We start from the raw sequence: 22,880 nt of genomic DNA, 5'->3' as shown, positions 1-22,880 counted from the left end.
TGCCCTTCTCTTTGGGAAACAGTCTGTGATGCTGTTTCTGAGACCAAAGGAATGGGCTTCTCCTCTGGGGTCTTGGGATGCCTCAACCAGTGGTCTGGGGATGGATATTGCATTCATTTGCCTTTCCCTCTAAGCTTGTTCCAAAAGCTACAGCTGTATTCTGGGTGAATTTCTCATTTGGGTGTATGTGGGGATAGCTGGCCATATCTTGGTGGGGTGCCATCCCTCTGTTCCTCCCCCTAAGGAAGAGTCTACCTTGGGTGGAGGATGAAGGAAACTGGTTGCCTTCATCGTTTTTCTTTGTATTCCTCTGAATGGCTTGTGCAGGGTGCCCCTTGGACTGTTGGAGGTGTGTGCAGGGATACTGGGTTGGAGTGTGGAAGCTCCCCTTTAGGATTGAACTTTCTAGGCATATCACGTTGCATTGGCAGAAGTGTTAAGGATTGAGGATAGTGTATCTTTTTATCTTTGCCTGGACTTGGTTTCTTCTTTTCCCTAGCCAAACATCACAGTCCCTTTCTCTGTGCAGGCTATAGAGTTCTCTGATTGTATTGAACGGCTATGATTTTTCATTGCTGACAAAAAGGATTCTTCCTGCCCAGTTTCTCTTTCCCAATTCAAGCCTATAGTCTTCCTTTGATCTTCTCAGATCATTGGTACAGTGACATGAAGAGATCATATCGTTCCCAGACACAAAGGTAGGTTTTAAACTCTGCCCTCTTCATATTTGTATAAGGTGAAATTGTCTGTGTTCCAATGGCACCTTTAGTATTGTTTTCCTTTAGCGCTTGAGAAATGAAGAGGTAACTGATTATTCCTATCCTTTCTGGTCTGAGAGTCTATAAACATGAGTTGGATCACTTTCCAGTATTGTTCCCTATCTAATTTTTTTTATTTTATTAGGGATTCCTTAGAGGTTGATTCTTAAAAGTCTTGTTTGGTCCCACAGTGGGCCAGTGTCAGTTTTAAGTTCTGGAGAACCTGTGATAGGCACGGAATGTTGGGTGAGAGGCAGGAGCTGCATTTTACTTGTGAAGAATTCTAAGTTTGAGAAAGGAGAAAAGCATCAAGATATTCAGTACTTTCTTCCTCAATTTTGATCCACTCATACAAGCGTTTGTTAACACAGACTCTGGGGTTGCAGGCATCGACATAAGCTTCTCTGATGTTTAAAAGTCTTTTGTCTAGTCCCACACTGGATCAGTGTAAGCTCCCTGCTTGCATTTTTTCCCCAAAGAACTTAAACCATTCACAGTGTTATAGACAGGTAATGCAACTTGGCTTGAGAGAACTTCTAAGTTAGAGAAAGAGGAATGAGATAGAATCATCCAGGTATTTATGTCCTATCAGTTTGTGTATTAGCCAAAGTGTTTTTTGTTTGTAGTTTTGTAATTAATGCAAACTCTGACAGAGTTGCAATTAGTTTTAATCCTAATCCAGTGTTTTCTTCCCCAACCTTGATCCACTCATAAGGTTCTTAACTGTCATTGCTTTCCAAGGCAGATATCATTGCATTCAATGATTTTTTTGTTTTTTTGTGACTTGAACTAATAATAACTCTTCCCAAATGATTTTTTGTCCTGGATTCATGGTTGCAATTTGCCAATCTGTTTCCCCTTCTGTTAGATATTGATTCTCTACCCCTTCTTGTGAAGTTACAGTGTTTTAATTTTTGTCTGTGTGAAATAATGTTGCAGATGTACCTTCCTTCTTCACCTTTGTGTGTGTGCTCCATATAAGATCACTTGTGTGTAAGTTGTTTAATGTTGGGTCCTTCTGGCTTTCTGTTTGTTTTTGAATGCTTCCAGTGTTAGAGCTTCCTAGAATGTATAGCCATTTGATCTTGTCTCATTTCTCCCTTTATCTACCTTTCCATCCTTTATCACACCCTTCTCTCCCTGGAGTTTGTGGAAGTTAGTGGTCTGTGGGACAGCATGTCCTTTATGGTATAGCTTTTGAACAATGCTTTGCCCTTTCCAGTTCTTCTCTCAGCAATCCTTTGTGATAGTTTGGGATTACTGTTTGATTCCATGTTGTTATCTGAGTGCTATAAATCAGCTATTGCTTTGGGGAAGAAATCTTTTGCTCTAGGATCTAACTTGGATTTGTGTTCACACTCCTTTAGTTCCTTCTGTTCAGAAGTCTGCCCTTGCACTTTAGCATTTGGGGGTATGGATTTTTTTGTGTTAGAATCTATAACTCTGGACTTTTCTTGGGCTGCCTCCTGCTTTTTGCTTGTTTACCGATGTTTGACATGGTCCACGTGGAAACTGGGGACTGCAAAGCAACACACAGGAAGGATAGAAACACCCACTGAACCCCCCCCCAAGTGACTTTCATTAATAACATCCCCTTATTATTGGAATGGCCATGATTATTATTCTTACTTAGCCCCAGGAAAAATAAATGAGAGCAACATGCTTGCGTTGTTAATACAGATTTCCCACTCTGTCCCCCTAGGACATTACCAGGAGAGCCCACTTACAAATTTAAACCTAAGGATTCTTATATACCCACTTAGATAGGACCCTCTTTTCTAGGCATAAAAACTCCTGGCAAATCTGTGTTCTCTGAATTCCCTAACCTATAACTGGGTCATGTTGATTCTAACTTCTGATCCTGCACTTAGCAACAATGTTTCATTGATTATCTCCCCAGGCTTCCTGCCTGTTGTTAGGTTCCATGGAAACCTATGTTGAGAATGAAACTGTGTGCCAAGTAGATGTGTGATCATGAGGATATAAAATAAAGCCAAGCTTCAGCCAAGGCAGAGCAGTTTATCCTGTGAAACGTGTGCTGTGGGTTGAATGCAAAAGCTGTGTCCCATCATTCCACCAACACTGTCCCACCTCCAAGACCCCATTCCCTGTGAGAGGCTGGTCCACCCCACAACACTTGTTGTGTCCCTCTGGAGTTTGGAGAATTAATGAAGGGTTTAGTATTGGTCTTATTTCTGTTTTGATGCTGGATTTGACTAAAGGACTTGTTAGGAACCCCTGTGCTCCTTATTCTCAATCCATATTTACGTATCAGGAAATTTTCTAGGTATTACTTGATTTGTTCCTTAGTCTTCCCATTATTCTCCTCTATGCCCTTATAGGTTTCAAATATTTTGCTCTTCATATCTAATGTGTCCTTTTGTAATGCCCTCTCCATTTTTTCTATTTCCCTCTGTTTTAAGTTTTTGGTTTTGTTCTCTCCAAATTGTTTTTCCCAGTAACAATTCTTTTAGTGTACTCTCTGGTGTGACAGCCTCTGTTTTCCATCCCTGTACTTTTTTTGCTCTAAGTGTGGCTAGTTCCCGGCTTCATAAGATATGCTGATCCTTGGTCACTATGGTTGAATACTTGGGCTTTGTTCCATCATTGATAAGTCTTTGCATTGTTTTGAGATCTGGAACATTAGGGGTTTTTTAATCCACAATGATCACAGCACTTTGGCTTGTATGAATTTTAATATGTATTTTCTCTATTTTGGTTGTTTTTGTATCCCATTTTGATAGTATGACCAGTTGTTGGATTGTGATCTCTTATTATTTCCCTGATTATAAGGTGATTTCATGGGGCAAAATTTGACAATGTGCCTGATTCTATTGCAAAGGAAGCATTTCCTAGCACCCCCCTGCCCTCTTTGTTGGTATTGGGGCATTTTTTGTGGGAAAGTCCTAATTATTGATAAGTTCTTGACCACCTCTATTTCCTTTTGTCTCAGTGTCTCTTTTGTCTCCTCTAATTTTTGCTTTAAGTCTTCCTTCTCCCTCTGCTGTTCTGTGTGTGTCATGCAGGTATATGGCTGAATCACATAATTCTTGTAGTGAAAGTGATTCAAATTTTATGTAGTAGTGTCTGTAGAAGTTTCTAAGAATAGAATTACATCCCTGTAGGAACTGCCTTTTGACATGGGGTATGGCCTTTTCGCTATCTTGTGGGTACCCCAAAATTGCCTCTGCATTTTCTAGTAGTCTACCCAGGTAAACTGAGGGATGTTCTTTTTGGTCCTGCCTAATCCTTTCAAATTTCTCTCAAGCATTTGGGCGCACACAGAATGATTTTATAGCTTCCAAAAGGTCTTTACGAGCTTTTCTTAAATAAGTCAGGTTCTGGGGCTGGGAATATTCCACATCTGAATAAAATTCTGGCCAGCTGGTCAAATTCTCATCTTCTCTAGTCTTTTTAAGGAATTGAGTCTGTTTTTGTGGGCTAAAAAGTTCCCTAAATAAAATTTCTACAACCTCAAAGCTAGGTTCAAAAAGTGTGAATGCTCGTTTCAGTTCATGCAAACATTTGAAAGATTCAGTGCAGAAACGGGGCATTCTCTTCCCAGAGGGTTTCTAAATCCTGTGCAGTGAAAGGTTTATGAATTTTCATATGAAGGACACCTGAATATCTTGGGTAACCTTTGCAAAATGCATGAGAAGCAAGATTTTTTGTGCCTTTGCAGCTCCCTCAGTTTGTATTGGTTCTGTATTGTTCTGCCTATCTACCAATGCTTTCTCTGTGCAAATTCCTACCTTCAGTGCTGTTGTTGTTACTGTCTCAGTGTCCTCGATTTTGTCTTTGTCAGTGTCAAAGTTAGTCTCTGTCATAGAAAATTTCCCCATCGGATGTGGCAAAGTTAGGACACTAATGCACTGCTAGTGGAGTTGTGAATTGATCCAACCATTCTGGAGGACAATTTGGAACTATGCCCAAAGGGCGATAAAAGACTGTCAGCCATAGCACTGCTGAAGAGATAATAAGGAAAAAGACTTGTACAAGAATATTCATAGCTGCACTCTTTGGGGTGGCAAAAAATTGGAAAATGAGGGGATGCCCATCAATTGGGGAATGGCTGAACACATTGTGGAATCTGTTGGGGATGGAACACTATTGTGCTCAAAGTAATGATGAACTGGAGGGATTCCATGTGAACTGGAAGAGCCTCCAGGAAGTGATGCAGAGCGAGAGGAGCAGAACCAGGAAAACATTGTACACAGAGACTGATACACTGTGGTACAATCAAATGTAACTGACTTCTCCATTAGTGGCGATGCAGTGATCCTGAACAACTTGGAGGAACCTACAAGAAAAAACACTATCCACATTCAGAGGAAAATCTGTGGGAGTAGAAACACAGAAGAAGAACAACTGCTTAAATACATGGGTCGAGGGGATATGGCTGGGGATGTAGACACTAAATGAACATCCTAATGCAAATGCCAACAATATGGAAATAGCTTCTGATCAAGGACACACGTAAAACCCAATGGAATTGTGCGTTGGCTGTGGGAGGGGTAGAAGGAGGGGAGGGAGGGAAAGAATATGATTCTTTTAACCAAGGAATCATCTTCTAAACTAACTAAATAAAATTTTCCAAAAAAAAAAATAATCTTTCCCCATCCCCAGTTTCTCCATCTTTGCCATAAAGTCCTGATACATGTCTGCAATGGCTTCCATCTGTGAGAATACTTTGTCTAGCTTGCTGTCCATGTTGTTACTGGGCAAGTCCCTTAACCTTGTTTACCTTAGTTCCTTATCTGTAAAAGAAGCTACAGAAGGAAACGGCAAACCATTCCAATATCTTTGCCAAGAAAATTCCAAATGGGATCATTAAGAGTGACTGAGGTGGCAGCTTAGTGGCTCAGTGGATTGAGAGCCAGGCCCAGATATAGGAGGTCCTGGGATCAAATCTGGCCTCAGACACTTCCCATCTGTGTGACCCTGAGCAAGTCACTTAACCCCCAAGGCCTAGCCCTTACCACTCTTCTGCCTTGTAACCAATATACAGTATTGATTCCAAGATGGAAGGTGAGGGTTTAAAAAATTAAAATTAAAAAGAAAACACTAGACAGTACAGGAATAGAAAGGTCATTTCTCAAAATAATAAACAGTATATATTTAAAACCATCACCAAACATCATCTGCAATGGGGCAAGTTAGAAGCCTTCTCAATAAGATCAGGAGTGAAACAAGGATGCCCATTATCACCTCTATTACTTAACATTGTGCTAGAAATGCTATCAGTAGCAATTAAAGAAGAAAAAGCAATTGAAGGTATTAAAATAGGCAATGAGGAGACCAAGCTATCACTCTTTGCGGATATGATGGTCTACTTAAAGAGTCCTAGAGAATCAACCAAAAAGCTAGTGGAAATAATCAACAACTTTAACAAAGTTGCAGAGTACAAGATAAACCCACATAAATCAGCAGCATTTCTGTATATTTCCAACAAAATTCAACAGCAAGAGTTAGAGAAATTCCACCTTAGACAACATAAAATATTTAGGAATCCATCTGCCGAGATAAATGCAGGTATTATATGAATACAACTACAAAACACTCTCCACACAATTAAAAGTAGATCTAAAAAATTGGGAAAACATTAATTGCTAATGGGTAAGATGAGCTAACATAACAAAAATAACAATCCTACTCAAATTAATCTACTTATTCAGTGCCATCTCTATCAAAGTACCAAAATATTTTTATAGGATTAGAAGAAATTATAACAAAGTTCATCTAGAAGAACAAAAAATCAAGAATAGCAAGGGAAATAATGAAAATGAGGATGAAAGTGTGAAGAAAAAAAAAGTAGCATCCTCTGACACTTGAAATAATTCTTCTGTCAGTGAAGTACAATAGAAAAGCTATGGCAGAAAAGTTCTTTAGAAGGGAGAGGCTAGAACCTACACCCGGGAAATTTTGAATGCCTGAAGGACACAGAGAAAAGAGGTGGAGCAGATAACTATAAAAGTCATAAATCAGATAATAAGAGTCTAGAATAAACAAGAGAAATAAAGCAAAATCTTCTTTGAAAAGGGGTACAAAATATGAAATTTTAAAAACTAATGAACAGGACTTAGGTGAAGAGAATCTACTTGATTGAGAGGTATAAAACGAGGGGGAAGAAATATATGACCATATAAAAGCAAGAGACATAAGGCCTAATAAATAAAACCCTAAAGGTAAAGGAGTAACCAATGAGAAAGTAGCCAATGAGGGAAAGAGAGCCAGTGGGAACTGGACCATCTTTAAAAAAAAAAAGATTAAAGTAACTGAGAGAACCCCAACTATGTGTACGGGGGGGGGGGGGGGGGGGGGGGCAGAGGGAAGGGAGAATCATAACTTTTAAAAGCATTTTAGAAACAGAGAAAATATAAAACGGAATCTTGCAGCTTTAAATGTGAATGGATTAAATAACCTGACAATAGCAGATTGGATAAGAAAACAAAATCTACAATCTGTTGTTTATGAGTAATATATTTTAAGAAATAAAGACATACACAAAATAAAATTGAGGTTAAAAAATTTCCTATGCATCAAATGAATACAAAATAGTAGTAACTGCCATCACACTAGGAGACAAAACTAAACCAAAAGAATTTAGAAAATAAAAGGATAAAAAAGATATACTAAAAGAAACCAGCAGAAACAACAATATCATATAAACTTCAAATTCCTTAGCATCCAAATTCATAAAGGAAATATTATGTTTCAAGAAGACATAGACAGTAACACACTAATAACAAGAGACTTTAATTTCCTTCTCTTATCAGTTGAATATGTCTAATTGGATAATAGATAAAAGAGAAAATGTTGAATTGAACAAATTACTAAACTAGAGCTAAAATGCTTATGATATCTTCTAAATGGGACAACAACAAAAATAATGTCTCAACATCATGCGTAACTATTACAAAAACTGGCCATGTATCAGAGCAGAGAAATACTGCAAACATAAGCAAAAAGGCAGAAACAGTTAATACAGCCTTTGCAGATCATAATGCAATAAAAACAGAATTGGTTCAGAGAACAAAAATCAAAGGATACAGACCCAAATGGATTAACAACGAAATTTTAAATGAGTGCTAAAGAATAAATCATAGAAGCAATAACTATATAAAAGAAAATAATGATGAAGCAACATAGAAAAAAATTCTGAGATGTAGCTAAAGCAGCCTTTGGAGAGGAAATAATATCCTTACAATCATACAGTAACAAAATGGAAAAAATAAAATATTAATGATCTGAATACACATTTTTAAAATTAGAAGATCAACAAATAAACCTAAAACAAGCACAAAAGATACAGATATTAAAAATGGAGGGAGGGGGTAAATGGGAAACAAAAAGCCAAAGAAATGATAAATGAAATTAAAAAGTTGATTCCTTAAAAATTGAACCACCTTTAGCTAATCTGTTTTTTTTTAAAGGAGAACTGAAAACCAATAAAATAGCAAATGAATACGGTGAAATTATAGCAAAATCAGAACATAACCTTATCCCAAAAAAGGAAAGCAGTTCAGACAAAACAATCAAAGAAAAAACTCCTGGTCCTGATGGAGTCAAAGGAGAATTCTACCAAACTTTTCAACAGTTAGTATCCATACTTCGCAAATTATTCTCAAAAACTGAGGGGAAAAAAAGCACCCTGCCAGAAATCTTTTAAGAAAAGAATATACAAATACAGTCCACATACTTAAACCAAGTAAAGATAAAACGTAAAAAGCTTTGGTCAACTTCATCAAATGAACACTGATTCAAAAATGTTAAACAAAATCCTATCAAGTATGATACAGTGATTTATCGAAGCAATCATAATTCAGATCAAGTGAGATATGTACTAGGGATGCAAAATGGTTCAACAATAGGAAAACAATCAACACAATTTATCATATTAAAACTGTAAAGGTCCAAAACCACACAATCGTTTTACTAAATGCAGGGGAAAATGCTTTGACAAACGACAGCACTGTTTTACGCTATTAACAAAAACAAAAAATCCTACAAAGTAGAGGCAGAGTGAAAAATTCTTTTAGTATCAGAAATAGCATTTTTCTAAATCCAAAAACATGCATTATGTGCAATGGAGACACACTAGAGCAGTAATGGTGGGCCAATCCTGACCCTCTTCCCATCCCCCTAGACCAAGTGCTGTGCCCACTCCCCCTACCAGATGGCATGCCATGCCCCTCCCCCCATTAAGTGTCTGCCTCCACCCTTACCCCACACAAGGGAGGAAGCACTGCCATTGGGCTGTAGGGGGGAGTGAGGAATGTCCTCAGCAAGTGTAGAGAGGGCAAAGGGAGTGGCCCAAGCACTCTGCTCCTCTCCAACTCTGTCACCTGTGAGCTGCCCACCTTACCCACTCTGTGCTTCCATTGGGCTGCTGGGCAAATGGATGGAGTGGGTGAAATGGGTGAAAAAATGTCATCAAGTTTGATGGAGAAGGGGAAGGGAGCAGATCCACCCGAGTCCCTCTGCCTTTCCAGTAATGAACTCTGGGGGGAGGAGGAGGGGAGGGCAGTCATGGGCCCATAGAAAGTGCTCTACGTGCCATTTTGGGCACCTGTAACAGAGGTTCACCATCGCTGCACTATACTGTTCCAATATATATGGGAGTGAAGCAAGGATACTCAATATCCCCACTATTATTTGAAATAGTTCTGGACATGTTAGCAATAGCAGTAATAAGAGAAAGTAATTAAAGGGATAAATATAGGTAAAGAGAAGATAAGCTGATCCTTCTTTGCTGATGAAGTGATCAACAAAGATACTCATTAAGACAACAGCTTCAGCAAAGTTGCAGACTACAAAATAAATCCTCAGAAATCAACATATGTATAGAATAATAACAAAACATAAATAGCAAAGTAGAAAGGGAAATCTCACTCCAAATGAATACAAATGTATAAGCTATCTGGGGATCAATCCCCCAGTACACAAAAGACAGGTACAGATTTGATTACAAGTCACTCCTAAAAAAAATAGAGAGTTAAAGTAGCTTGAAAAATATTCAGTGTCCATGGCCAACCATGCCAATAAAATACAAATGATAAGACTTGCCAAAAAAAGATCTATTCCATAATGAAACTGTGAAAAGAAAGGAGGAAGGAGTAATAGTAGTTCTAGACCTCAGAGTCTATCATAAAAACAGTCATCAAAATGATCTTTGGTTATTAAAGAAAAGAAAGATCAATGGAACAGACTAGACAAGGAAGACTCAGAAACAACAGAACTGAACAACCTAAAGCAAAACTAACTGATTAAACCTTTAAAACCTCGGTTTCCTTAGCTGTAAAATGGGAATGACAAAACTAGCATTTGTAAGGCGCTTGGCACAGTGCCTGGCCATAGAAATGTGCCTCACAATGACTAGCTATAACCACATAGCCTCGGTTTCTATAGCTACACAATGAGGATAATGCTATCTGCAATGTGCTGAGAACAGTTACTGTGACTCACAGATGAGCTAAGCCTTCCAGTCCGGAAATCTGTGTGACCCTGGATAGGCTTAGAGCCTCTCTTTACCTACGGGTCCTCCCCTGTACCAGTGGACCCTAATAGCCCTACTGCCTAGGGCTGCACTGAAGATCAAACGAGACAGCATAATGCAGTGCTTCGCAAATGTGCAAGTGCGATCGTTGTCGTTAGGCAAACTGTATCGGGATGAAGGGAATTTGGGGTTTCCAGAAACCTTTGGCGGGATGGTGTTGTCCAAGACTTAGGAGCAGATTGGGACAAGCGACAAATCTGGGGTGAGCTCTTTCTCAAAGCCAAGGGCACAGGCAGGGCTTCTAAGGAGCGTGTTCATGAATGACTCAAGGGGGCAGCATACCGTCGCCAAAGCTTACAAACTTGGAAAGAAGTTTCCAGAAAATCTTGCTCAAGAAGCTGTAAAGACGACAAAGTTGCTGTTGAATCTGGGTGGGAAGTGCCTGCTCACAAAATGACTGGCTTCACTAGGAAAGGACGGGGGCGCTAACACACGTGTTGCCTGAAGACCATGCTGGGTATAATCAGCAAAGTCTTCTTTTGGAAGAGAGATGAGAGAAGTGGGGAGAACTGGGGTTCTCATCTGTGACCGAGTTGGCTAGGAGGCTGCCTTTCAACTTTCAATCTACAATCCAAGGGAACAGATAGTTCTGAAAAATGTTAGCTCAAATTGACACCGAACAGACAGACAGTAAATGATAATGGATTATACTTTCCTTGACAATTTTTTAAAAACCTGTAATTACTCACTGTCTCAGAATCAATACTGTGTGTTGGTAGCTAGACAATGGGTGTGAAGTGACTGGCCCAGGGTCACACTGCTCAATCCACTGAGCCACCTAGCTGCCAGTCTTCATATTTTTAAAATATGTAATTCCACTATAGATACTGGCAACGCTTGAATTCAAATCTACCTGTGTGATTCTTAGATGTTACTTTACCTCCTTTACCTCTCTCAGCTTGTTTTCTCATTTTTTTTTAAAAGGGGTGTGTGTCACATAGGGGATATGGAAAGGATTTCAAACCCTTCCAGTCCTAAATCTATGGAGTTTCCATTTTGAATTGATAAAAGTTATTTAAGTACCTGAATTCATCAAAGCCAACGGAGAGACAGTATAGCACTTAACAATTATAGCTTATTTTCTTCTTCTAAGATAATTCATTTTAAATAAATGAATACTGGGAAAAAATTCTTTCCATTCAATGAATAAGCAGGAAAGGGGATATGAAGACTGAATTTACTACAAAACACATTTCAAATTTCTCACAATGAACTGGCTGAAAGAAAGCATATTAAATTTGTTTAAAAAAAGTTTAGATGCATCAACTGTAGCATACATTTTATAAGTTTCAAGTTTAAACACATGCTTGTTTTAAAAATAACTAAATGCTTGCTGTTAAAGAAAAATATCCAGAAACAAATTTAATTAATAGAAGATAGATATATGTTCAAATATAAACTATAGAACTGCCTAATACAGGATGACAAAAATGCATCTAAAGAGCTATAACCAACTACCTTTGGGAAGGACTTCACAAGCATCAACTTTGCTTAATAAAGTTCTAAAAAACAAATCTGAAAAAAATCAAAAGAAAGCACATGGTGTTTTCCTCCTAAAAGCATATTTACAACTATAAAGGTAAGTATAGCAAAATGAATACTGGATATGGAATCAGAAGATTTGGATTCAAATCCTGGTTGGACTAGTTACAACCTGGGTGACCTTGGGCAATATATGTATTTATTTATTAGCATATTAGCATTAGCCTAGCATTATTAGCATATGCTAGGCAAGCCCTGGGAGGGAGGGAGGGAAAGAAGGAGTGAAGAAGGGAAGGAAGGAAGGAAGGAAGGAAGGAAGGAAGGAAGGAAGGAAGGAAGGAAGGAAGGAAGGAAGGAAGGAAGGAAGGAAGGAAGGAAGGAAGGAAGGAAGGAAGGAAGGAAAGGAAGGAAAGGAAGGAAAGGAAGGAAAGGAAGGAAAGGAAGGAAAGGAAGGAAAGGAAGGAAAGGAAGGAAAGGAAGGAAAGGAAGGAAAGGAAGGAAAGGAAGGAAAGGAAGGAAGGAAAGGAAGGAAAGGAAGGAAAGGAAGGAAAGGAAGGAAAGGAAGGAAAGGAAGGAAAGGAAGGAAAGGAAGGAAAGGAAGGAAAGGAAGGAAAGGAAGGAAAGGAAGGAAAGGAAGGAAAGGAAGGAAAGGAAGGAAAGGAAGGAAAGGAAAGGAAGGAAAGGAAGGAAAGGAAGGAAAAGAAGGAAGGGAGGGAGGGAGGGAGGGAGGAAGGAAGGAAGCAAGGAAGAAAGGAAGGGAGGGAGGGAGGGAGGGAAGGAATCTATTCCAGAGAAACTTCTATTCTAGAGGGCAAGACATATTACATATAAAAGTAGGTGTTAATATCTCATCTGACACTCAGTTAATAACTCTCTTAATAGAGAGCAGAGTATTAAATTCCTCCCAAAGTCTTCCTTTATAGAGGGTTCACAACCTTTCAGACCACTCCATTTTCCAACAGCTGCTTCAACTTGGCTTGGCTTCAACTTCATGACCCCCTGCCCCTTTCCAATTTCCTTTTGTGTGTTTTCTTCTCTTTAAACTGTAAGCTGTTTGAGGGCTAGAGCTGTTTCTCATTTTTTTTTAAAAACCCTTACCTTCCATCTTGGAGTCAATACTGTGTATTGGCTCCACGGCAGAAGAGTGGTAAGGGCTAGGCAATGGGGGTCAAGTGACTTGCCCAGGGTCACACAGCTAGGAAGTGGCTGAGGCCGGATTTGAACCTAGGACCTCCCGTCTCTAGGCCTGGTTCTCAATCCACTGAGCTACCCAGCTGCCCCCTTTCTTTCTCATTTTTAACCCCAGCACTTAGCACAGTGCCTGACACATAATAAAGTCCTTGGTAAATGTTTACTGAATTGAAATTGAGAACAAATATAAATATAAAAGAAGCATAAATGCAAGGTAGTTAGGGATGAAAGACACTAGCAACTGCAATTATCAGTAAATGCTTCTCCCACAAGATGGTCCTTAACCTATATCTTGAATGAAGGGATTCCAGAAAGTGAAGGTGAGGAAGGAATGAGGTTACCCTAGAAGTCATGGTTTTTTAAATCTATGTATCTTATGATCCTTCAGAATACAAACATAAATAAACTAATAAACATGCACTTGTTATAGGAAAAATAGATTAATCTCCTTGAGTAGTAACAAATTCAATTCAACCAATTAAAAGAAAAAGTATTTTTTGCTTATAGAAAGCTAGAGAACCAGGATTAAGATTCAAATTCTAGCAATCAATCTCCTTGGACTTTGGTTCCTCTCTTCATAATAAGGGTGTTAGACGAGGGGGACTTCTAAAATCTCTCCCAGATCTTAATCTTATCGTCCTATTAATGGACATGTAAATTATTCTTCTTTAATATACAACACTACTAGAAATATGAAAGGCTCACAACAAAGGTCTTCAAATCTTGAAATATCATCACTGAACCCAATGGCCAAATTAAATAGGGTCTTCTTTGAAAAAAAATCAAGGGGGTCCTGATCCTCATTCTCTTCCAATACTTTGAGTATATAGGTTTTGTTAATCAATGATTTGTATCAGCCATAAAGGCTATAAAAAACGACTGTGAACACCCTTAAGAAGTCTTTCGTCATGGACTGGGAATGGTGATGGGACCACTAATTCTATTTACCCACAAAAAAAAATGTGTACTGAGGAAGGTTTACAACAGGAGCTCTTAAGCGGAACTCCAGACTTTTCAATCACAGTTAATTAACAACTGAGACTCTTCTAACAGTTACATAAAAGATGAATTAGAGAAATAAATGCAAGTTAAGCTCTTCAGAGTTTAAGAGCAGGAACTGTCTTTTTTTGCTTCTTTTTGCAACCTCAGTGCTTAGCATAGTGTCTAGCACATAACAGGCACTTAATGTTTAGTTACTGACTGGGAAAATCTCTTAATTATCTGCCTCAGTTTCTGTACAATGAGGTTAATAAAAGTACTCTACTTCAGGGGGCTGTAATGAGAATCAAATGAAAAATCTGTGAAGTGTTTTGAAGGCCTTAGCACATAATACAATGATACGTTGGTTTTCCTAGATAGTCCATCCAAAAACAATCCGTGAAATCTGAAACCATCATTATCTCCACATGAATCAATGTAAATCCAATGAGTTTGTTCTAGACCCTCCAAAAATTTTAGAGAATAAATGTAGCATTTAATATTAAAAACAATAATTAATATAAAATGAATGTAAAAGACTAGTGTAAAGAAGAAATGAACATTTAAAATGGCATTTACCTTTCTGAAGACTCTTCTTGGCATACGGAAAACAGCGAGGAGGGGAGAGAGAGATTATTGTTTGGAAGGGGAATCCCCGTCCATAAGGTACCAGGGCACTATCTGGAAAGACTTTGGAGAGAGGCTGACCTGTAGAGCAGTTGTTGCCTCTGTTATGTCCCTCTTTTCAGCTAACACACTATGGGAGAATCTACTTGACTGAGATGGGATCTCTCACTCCCAATGAGAGCTCATTCATTCTGTATATTGTCTGGTATATCGTTTCTTCCGGATGCTTTATATGATTTTCATTTCTATCTATGGGTAAATGGATTGATTTGCTTTTCAATACATGTATTGCTCACACGGAGCAGGAGGAGAATGCCTGGACAGTTTGCAAAATCAGCATCAAGGTCAAGTGAGCAACAAATTTTTCGCAGAAAAAAATCAATGAAAACCAAAACCTCCATCAACAAAAACCAAGGCATTATTGTAGTTGCTTAATAAATGCTTCTTCCCTGCCCCCCAAACCAATCCCAGTGGTGGGATGTCCAGTGTCTTCTGTTTAGACCCACTCCCTCATCCATTGGGTCACCCTTCCCCTCCAGACTCTTCATCACCTGCATCACTGACTGAAAAAAGGAAAGGAAGAAGCCAGCCTGGCACCAGGTAAGCTCCCTCCCATGTGTAAGTCCATCCCGAGGCTTCTTAGGGAGCTACTGCGCCATGTTCTTGCCTTTGAGCTAACAGAACCCACTAATTACCACTTCCTGGGTCTGGTTTCCATCTCTGCAGGTTTTTAGGGACCCGGTTAAGAACTGTAACTAGCCAGGCTCCGGAGGGTCATGTGGAAAGACCTCGGGGTCTCCCCATATCCCATCCTCCAGGTAACCGCTTGCTGTTCTGTCTACTCACTAATCATCCCTTTGAGTTCTGCGTTCAGCCTTGGCTTCAGGGGTTTCCCGTGCGCCCTTAGGCGGGTCCCAAAGCCTGGACCTGCAAAATGGAGGAGCTGAAGACTAGCTGGGTGTGAAACCTCAGAGCACTGCTTAGGGTCACCGGGCCGGATGTCGGTGGGGTTTAGTCCAACACCCTCATTCTCTACGGAGAAGCCAGGAGCCCGCAGCTACAGGCGCTCCTATCCCAGCTGGCTTCCGGAATCCCAATGGGGGCACCCTCTCCACTAGAGTACGGTCCGAGGCGATCACGACAATGACTACAACGGGGAAAATCACAATTCTTCAAGCGACAACCAAAGCCCAATCCCGTTAACCCTTCACAAAGCGCGAGCTTTAAGTGGCCATCGGGCTGCTGCCAGTGTGTGCATCCACGCTGGCGAGACGCCTTTCAGACAAGGAGTGGGAAGATGGAGAGGAGGAAAGAGAGCAGCAGCAGCAGCAGCAGCAGCAGCGCCCGACTAGTGACAAGCCGAAATAGCACAAGTACAACCGCGGCTCGGCGGCGGCTCGAACCACAAAATAAAGGAGCGGCGAACTCCGATCAAGCTGACCGATAAAAGCATTTGAACGTCTCCCGGAGGAGGCCCTACTAGCTGGGCTCCACCAGAGCAGGACAAGGCTCCGAAGAGATAAGGAAAACGCCTCCAGGTTTCCTCTCACCGGAGGGGGAGAGTCCCAGGAAGACCCACTAGTGTCCCCGAGAATCTAGTCAGGTGGGAAGGCCTCGCTCCCCGGCCCTACGAACCTCTTCACACCAAATCTGCCCACGGCTAGCGGGGAGTCTGAACACCGCATAAGCGGATTTTCCAGAGAAAGTGGGGCAGCAAGACAGCGGGCGGTCCAGAAGCGGGGCGCGGGGCCAAAGCCCTTTGTGCGCGGGGAGCCAGAGGGCTTAGAGGGGGCGATTCCCGGAGGGCGGAATCCCGGCACAAGAGACTGTTCCGCAACTCCAGCAGGAGAGTAGCCGCGGGGCCGTGCCCGGCCCGGGGGTGAACATCCAGGTCTGTCAAGAGCACAGCCTGAACCTCTCTCCACGGCCCACAGCGGGCGTTAACTGAACTGAAGTGCCTCGGCTGGAGGGAAGAAGGCAGGAAAGAACCCGAGCGAGTCTTTGGGCGAGCCCACGCCGGAGAGGAGAGCTGAGGGCTAGCGGGGACCCGCGGCGGGCTCGTGCCGGAGAGGCCTCCAAGGGGCGGGGGACGCCGAGAAAGAGAACCAAGCACAATGCGGCGCGAGGAAGGTGGACGCCAATAAGCCGTGGCCCGGCCCGAGGGTCGGGCTACTGCGGGCAAGGGGAAGGGGTCTTTCGGGGCCGGAGAAGAGACGAGCCGGGGCCGGCGCACTCACCTGCCGGACGCTCCCCCCGCGGCCAGCGGGAGCGGCGGCGCCGCCGGGGCGCTCCCCCGGCCCGACGCAGCCCCGGCCGCTGCCGGAGCTCGGGAAACCGAAAGCGGGGTCCGGAAGGGAAGAGGGGCAGGAGGCGGCCGCGGGGTGGTGTCTAGGGAGGCGGACATAAGGTGGGGCGCTTGGAGCCCGAGCTCCCCTTCTTGCCTCAAAGACAGCCGGCCCCGCAGCCTGAAAGCTCCATTCCTCGGGCTGCCTGGAGGGTCCCTTGCCCGTGGCGCCCTCCTGGCCGCGGCCCGGTTTCCGGCGGTTTCACTCCGCCCCCCTCCCTACTTTGAGTCCGCCATCTTGATTAAGGCGGGAGCGACACGGCGCGCATGCGTAGACCGAGACTATAAGGCCTTTACCTTAATTTTTTTCACCCGCCTCGGTGTCCACGCCCCAAGATGTCCTTGATGGGCGGGCCCCTTCCTCTCCGTGACTTCTCTCTGGGTTTACTCCCTAGTCTCAGCAATGGGACGAATCTATAGGGCAGATTCACCGCTTGAGTCTTGATGCTTTGGAAAAGCAAAAAAACGCTTCGCCTCATTTCCCCGCGGGGGGCTTTGTGTTTCTGACGGGGCACTCGGAATACTAGTCCTCAAGTCCGTCTTTGACTTCTGGGTCCCAGCACTCTCCCTCTGCAATGCTCTTGTGGAATCTGCTAGCTGGGAGGCCCGTGGGTATTGCTCCTGGAAATCCTGCGTTCAAATCCGAGTAATACGGGAGAATCAAAGGCGACACCAAATGCGAAGTGCTTGGCAAATTCTATACATATACGCTGGCCAGTATTATTAGGCACTAGACGCGCAGTGGAGTCCTCCTTGCATCTAGCTTCTAGTAAGGGCTTTAGGGGAGGGGGAGAAGGAAGGGCGAAAATCTGGAACTTAAAAAGACAAATGGTAAGAACTGTTCTTGTGGTCAAATGATATGAGCAGGCTGCCGATGAAGAAATCAAGACGATCAGCAATCGTGTGGGAAAATGTTCCAAAGCCCGGTTAAAAGAACCGAGTCATCACCCAACTCCTATCAGATTGATCGCACTAAAGGAAGGGTGTGAAATCATGGAGGCACTAAAAACACTGCGAGCGGAGTTACGGTCTGATGCGGTCATTCTGCAGAGAAATCTGGGCTCTCAAATCGTCTGTAGCCTTGATCCAGCAATGCCACTACTAACTGGCTGGGCATCCCCAAGAGAATTTGGAAAAAGGGAAAAGGACTTATTGGTACCAAAATACTTACTGCAACTCTTTGTGGTAGCAAAGAATTAGAAATTGAGAGCTCGTCCATCAGTTGGGGAATGACTGAACAAGGGGTGGTTTGTGCCTGCAAGAGAATACCGTTGTGCTGTAAGAAAAAATGAGCAAGATGATTCTGGAAAGACTTGAATGAACTGATGGTGCAGAAAAGTGAGCAGAATTCGAAGGGCAATATAACTGCAATACATAATTTTCCATTTAATTTTTAAAAATGTATTCATTTTGAATATTGTTCCATGGTTATATGATTGATGTTCTTTCCCTACCCGCCTCCTTCCCCTCTCCTGGAGCCCAGCAGCAATTCCACTGGGTTTTACTTGTATCAAAACCTACTTCCATATTATTAATATTTGCATTAAAATGATCATTCAAAGTCTACAATCCCAATCCTGTCCCCATCAAACCATATGATCAATCATGTTTGTCTTCTGTGTTTCTGCTCCCACAGTTCTTTCTCTAGATGTGGAGAGCTTCTTTCTCATAAGTCCTTCTGGAGTGTCCTGGATCATTGCATTGCTGCTAGAAGAGAAGTCCATTACATTCAATTGTACCACAGTGTGTCAGTCTCTGTGTACAATGTTCTCCTGGTTCTGCTCCTCTCACTCTGCATCAATTCCTGGAGGTCGTTCCAGTCCCCATGGAATCCCTCCAGTTTGTTATTCCTTTGAGCTCAATAGTATTTCATCACCAACACATACCACAATGTGTTCAACCATTCCCCAATTGAAGGGCATCCCCTCGTTTTCCAATTTTTTGCCACTACAATGAGAGCTGCTATAAATATTTTAGTACATGTATTTTTCCTTATTATCTCTTTGATCAGCAAGATTTTTTGATAAACAATTGTGGATGACCTAGTTATTCTTAGGAATACAGTGATCCAAGCAAATCCCAGAGACACATGATGAAAAATACCACCAAAACATACTATATTTTACTTTCTCCTTTTTTATTTGAGATCTCTTTCACAAAATGACTAATATGGAAAAATGTTTCACATGATAGCAAATGTAAAATCTGTATCAGATTGCTTACCTTCTCACTGAGGGAAGTGGGGGGAAGGGAGGGAGAGTAGGAAGCCAAGATACTTTAGAACTCAAAAATTTTTAAAAAATTAATGTTTAATGTATAACAGATCGAATTGCTTGCTAGCTCCAGGAGAGGGGAGGGAAGGGAAAGAGGGAGACAATTTGGATCATATAACTTCAGAAACTATATTAAAATTTTGTTATTATATGTAATTAGTAAATAATAATAATAAAATAGATGTGAAAAAATAAAAATAAAGAGGAAGGTTTGGGGTGTGTGGGGAGAGAATGTAGTCCCACGGTAGTGACAGTCTAAGTGTATATGTTACTATATTACTTCTTTGTGTCAAAATACTACATGTGGGTGATTGTAACAATGAAGATACTTAGCTCTTCCCTGATTGTGAAGATTTAAATTGTAACTCATGTCTATTTTTAGATTTTAATCCCCATAAGTGTAAACACCCTACTTAAAAGTTAAGTATGGAGACCTGCCTCTTTTTAGATTCAATTACAAAAGGTACAAATATGGTATTTAAGTATGAAGATCTGCCCATTTAGATCTAATCACCAAAAGTACAGATATCCCACTTAATCATGAAGTAGGAGGTCTGTGACCCATGTGTACAATAGTAGATAATGAATCAGAATCGACTAACTACCTTCTGGGCAGTCCTAGCAGAGCATCAGCTGTGATTGGTAGACGTGGAATTGGGGGAAGTGACAAAAGAAAATGTCTTTAAAACAGAGAGTGCTACACAGAGTTTGGGGGAATTCCTGGAGTGGAGTTCAACCTGGACTTCCACTTCTACTGGAGGGCAATTCTTCATGCTTTTGAGTTGAGGCTAGTGAAGAGGGTCAGAAGGATCTGCTGACTGGACTGACACGTGGTGAGTGAAAGAGCTCACTCTTAATTGCTGGCTTTTCTCTAAAGAGACAGGCCTCAGGAAAGACCTATCCTCTTGAGAAACTGCCCAGTTCCTCTGCTTTGCCAAGGCCAGCTAAAACTAATTCTCCCTGCCTGGAGGGGCCAGGAGTAAATTACTTAGTGCTCAGGCTAGATATCTTACCTTATCCTCTCCCCGATTTTTTTCTTCATTCTTTCTATTAATTGTAAATAAAAATCTCTTTGGAATTAATTAAATTCCTGGTGATTACACTCTTAAAAAATCAAGTCCAACCCTTTAAAAAAATTGAACCCCTATTCCCTCTTACATGGGAGAGCAGCAAGCCCAAAAAGGGGCCAGGCTTCTCAGAAATGGGGTTTGAGACATACAGCATCAAGAATGGCTCCTTTAAGAAGCCCAGGTCAAGTGTCCTAACCTGTTCATGCCCTATACATCAAGAGTAACGCCTCTAAATCTTCCCACCCCACTACCTCCTCCTCTGTAAATTCCTCTTTTTGCCTTTAAAAATCTGTCAAAGTTGATCAGGTCTCTCAGACTCAACTGAACTTCTGACTTGTTTGTCTGGCCCACCAAATAAAGACAAACTTTGCTCAGAAAATAAATATTGAAAAATTGTTTATACATGTAATTGGGGGAAATAAAATGTTTTTAAAACTTTTTATATGTAATTAAAAAATAAAATCTTTTTTAAAACAAGCACAATCTTATTTGATTCTCACAATTCTGGGAGGTAAGTACTTTTATTATCTCCATTTTATAGCTGAGAAAACTGAGACAAACAGATGTTAAGTGATTTACCCTTGATCCTACAGTTAGTATCTGAGATCAGACTTGAGCTCAAGTCTTCCTAACTCCAAGCCAGCTCTATTCACACTACTCCACCGAAATACCCTCTTTGAGGATAGTATTAGCTGGTAGGAACTCAAGTCTCTGTTGACTGACTCTAGCCCTTCACTTGTTAGCTCATACTGCCTTTACTAGTTCTGAACTTTTATAATTGCAATTTATAAATGCTCATTTCCTTCTCTAGGTAACAAGCTGGCTTTCAAAAGTAGAATTTAACAATGGACCTCAGTCAAACATTTAATAAAGTCTTTCTATGTTCCAGATATGATGCTAAGCCTTGGAGAAGCAAAGAAACAAAAAGAAACCCTTACTTTTGAGGAGCTCTGTCTAATGAGGAAAGAGAACATCTAAACAATTATGTACAAACAGGTTTTAAACTGAAGGTAATCGTAGACTAAATGGAGACATATTTAAGTCTGTCTTACCCTGTATCCTATCCAACAAGAAGGTGGGATCTGGGAAAAGTGGATTCTCAAGTGTGAATTTCAGAGTTGATTCTATCTTGTAGGAGAATGGGTTTCTGGAGAGAAGAATGAAGTTCAGGAAAACAGCCATCTGACAAATGCTCTGCTCTTTCTTAAATGGAGGATAGGAGCAGGGCATATAAAAATAGTGTTCTTGTTTAACCAACTCAACATATGAAAGGCCACACAGCCACTCTGGTCACCTGCAAAAACTGTCCTTCAGAATGCTTAAATAAGTTAACAGCTTCACCGACAGTTATCTCTTTGTCGTCTTAAAAATCTTCTAGGCGTGGAACCTCAAATTCTAATTAAATTCTTCTAATTTGAATTTCTCTCCTTTTAGTGATATGGTACACATGTTTAATAGGAGAAAACACAGATTTCTTCCCTTGAGAACTGCCAGTTTATGAGAGAATGGCTCTTTTTCTTGAATACTTGTATCAAACTCTTGACAACCTTTATCAGATAATTAACTTTTTTCCTTTCTAATTTTAACTGCATTGATTTTATTTCTAGGAAAACATTTCAATTTTATATAATCAGAGTTGTCATCTATGATCTTCTGTATTCCTTTATTTTATAAATAAATAAATATTATTTATTCTTCTGACCAAGGCTAGATTCATGCCATTCACTTGACAGTTTAGGTTCAGTATGAGACATTCTCAGGTTACTTATCAATTAATAGGAGATATATTTAGCTTTGGCAGAGAAAAGATTTTCAATAAAGATATATGTATTGATAACACCTCATAGTGATTTAGCTGAGTGAACAAAGCCCCTTTGCCTCAACTACAAGTGGTTATTGTGGTCCACTAGCAAAGCATCAAATTGCATTTAGAGCTGTTATGTCTGTTTTGTATTCAGGTAACCAGGCAGAGATGTCAATAGCTTTGAACCCCACCAAATCGTGTTTTGGGGGGAGTCTGTTAATTCTTAGATTCTCTCTCTTTGACTTGAATTTTCCTAGCAAAGAGTTATATTTTTCTTCTCATTTTTCCAATCTTTTTGACCTTTTCCCAATTTTTCTTATCTCACAAAATCATTAGGTTTCATATGTTTCTTTCTGTTTTTCAAGGAGTCAATCACTTGGATAAAATTTTCTATATTCTATTCTAAGATACCTATTCTAATTTCCCTATCTCTTGCTTCATTTCTTCTAATTTCTCTTAATGTCCTAGTAGCCAAACTATATTTTATTCTGAGGCTGCTCTGAGGCATTTTGGGTTCTGCCATGACTCCCCTCAGCTAGTACTACCCAATCTCAGCTTCTCATATGGTACTGTGAGATTTAAAATGGTTGAGGTCTTAAACTGTAGTGAGTTAAAATGGTGGAAGATATAAATTGTGATAGATATAAGAGAGGGTGAGTAAATTTGACCGCAGAAAATATGGTTCACTACAGTGTCTTGGGTTTTAAAACCAAATATAAGGTGGTCGCCAGGGAAATATTCCCATTTATTCAAATACCCAAGTCAATTGGGTTTTATAGAGATTTTAATTAACAATA

At 40.8% G+C, this 22,880-nt stretch overlaps 1 protein-coding gene across 2 annotated transcripts in view; it reads right to left on the bottom strand.

Annotated features, from left to right (window-relative positions):
* APC (APC regulator of WNT signaling pathway) overlaps nucleotides 1-17,129 on the bottom strand; it is a 163,947-nt gene extending 146,818 nt beyond the window's left edge. Inside the window, exon 1 of one of the 2 annotated variants that reach the window (XM_007497809.3) lies at nucleotides 16,830-17,129. The gene's annotated coding sequence lies outside the window, so the exon portion shown is untranslated. The remainder of the gene's footprint in view (nucleotides 1-16,829) is intronic. The other variant, XM_056803963.1, reaches the window with a different exon arrangement.
* Nucleotides 17,130-22,880: the final 5,751 nt, after the last annotated feature.

This window comes from Monodelphis domestica, chromosome 7 (genome assembly GCF_027887165.1).
Source record: "Monodelphis domestica isolate mMonDom1 chromosome 7, mMonDom1.pri, whole genome shotgun sequence".
NCBI lineage: Eukaryota > Metazoa > Chordata > Mammalia > Didelphimorphia > Didelphidae > Monodelphis > Monodelphis domestica.
The sequence above is the reverse complement of the archived record's forward strand: the minus strand, read 5'-3'. Positions and strand labels throughout refer to the sequence as shown.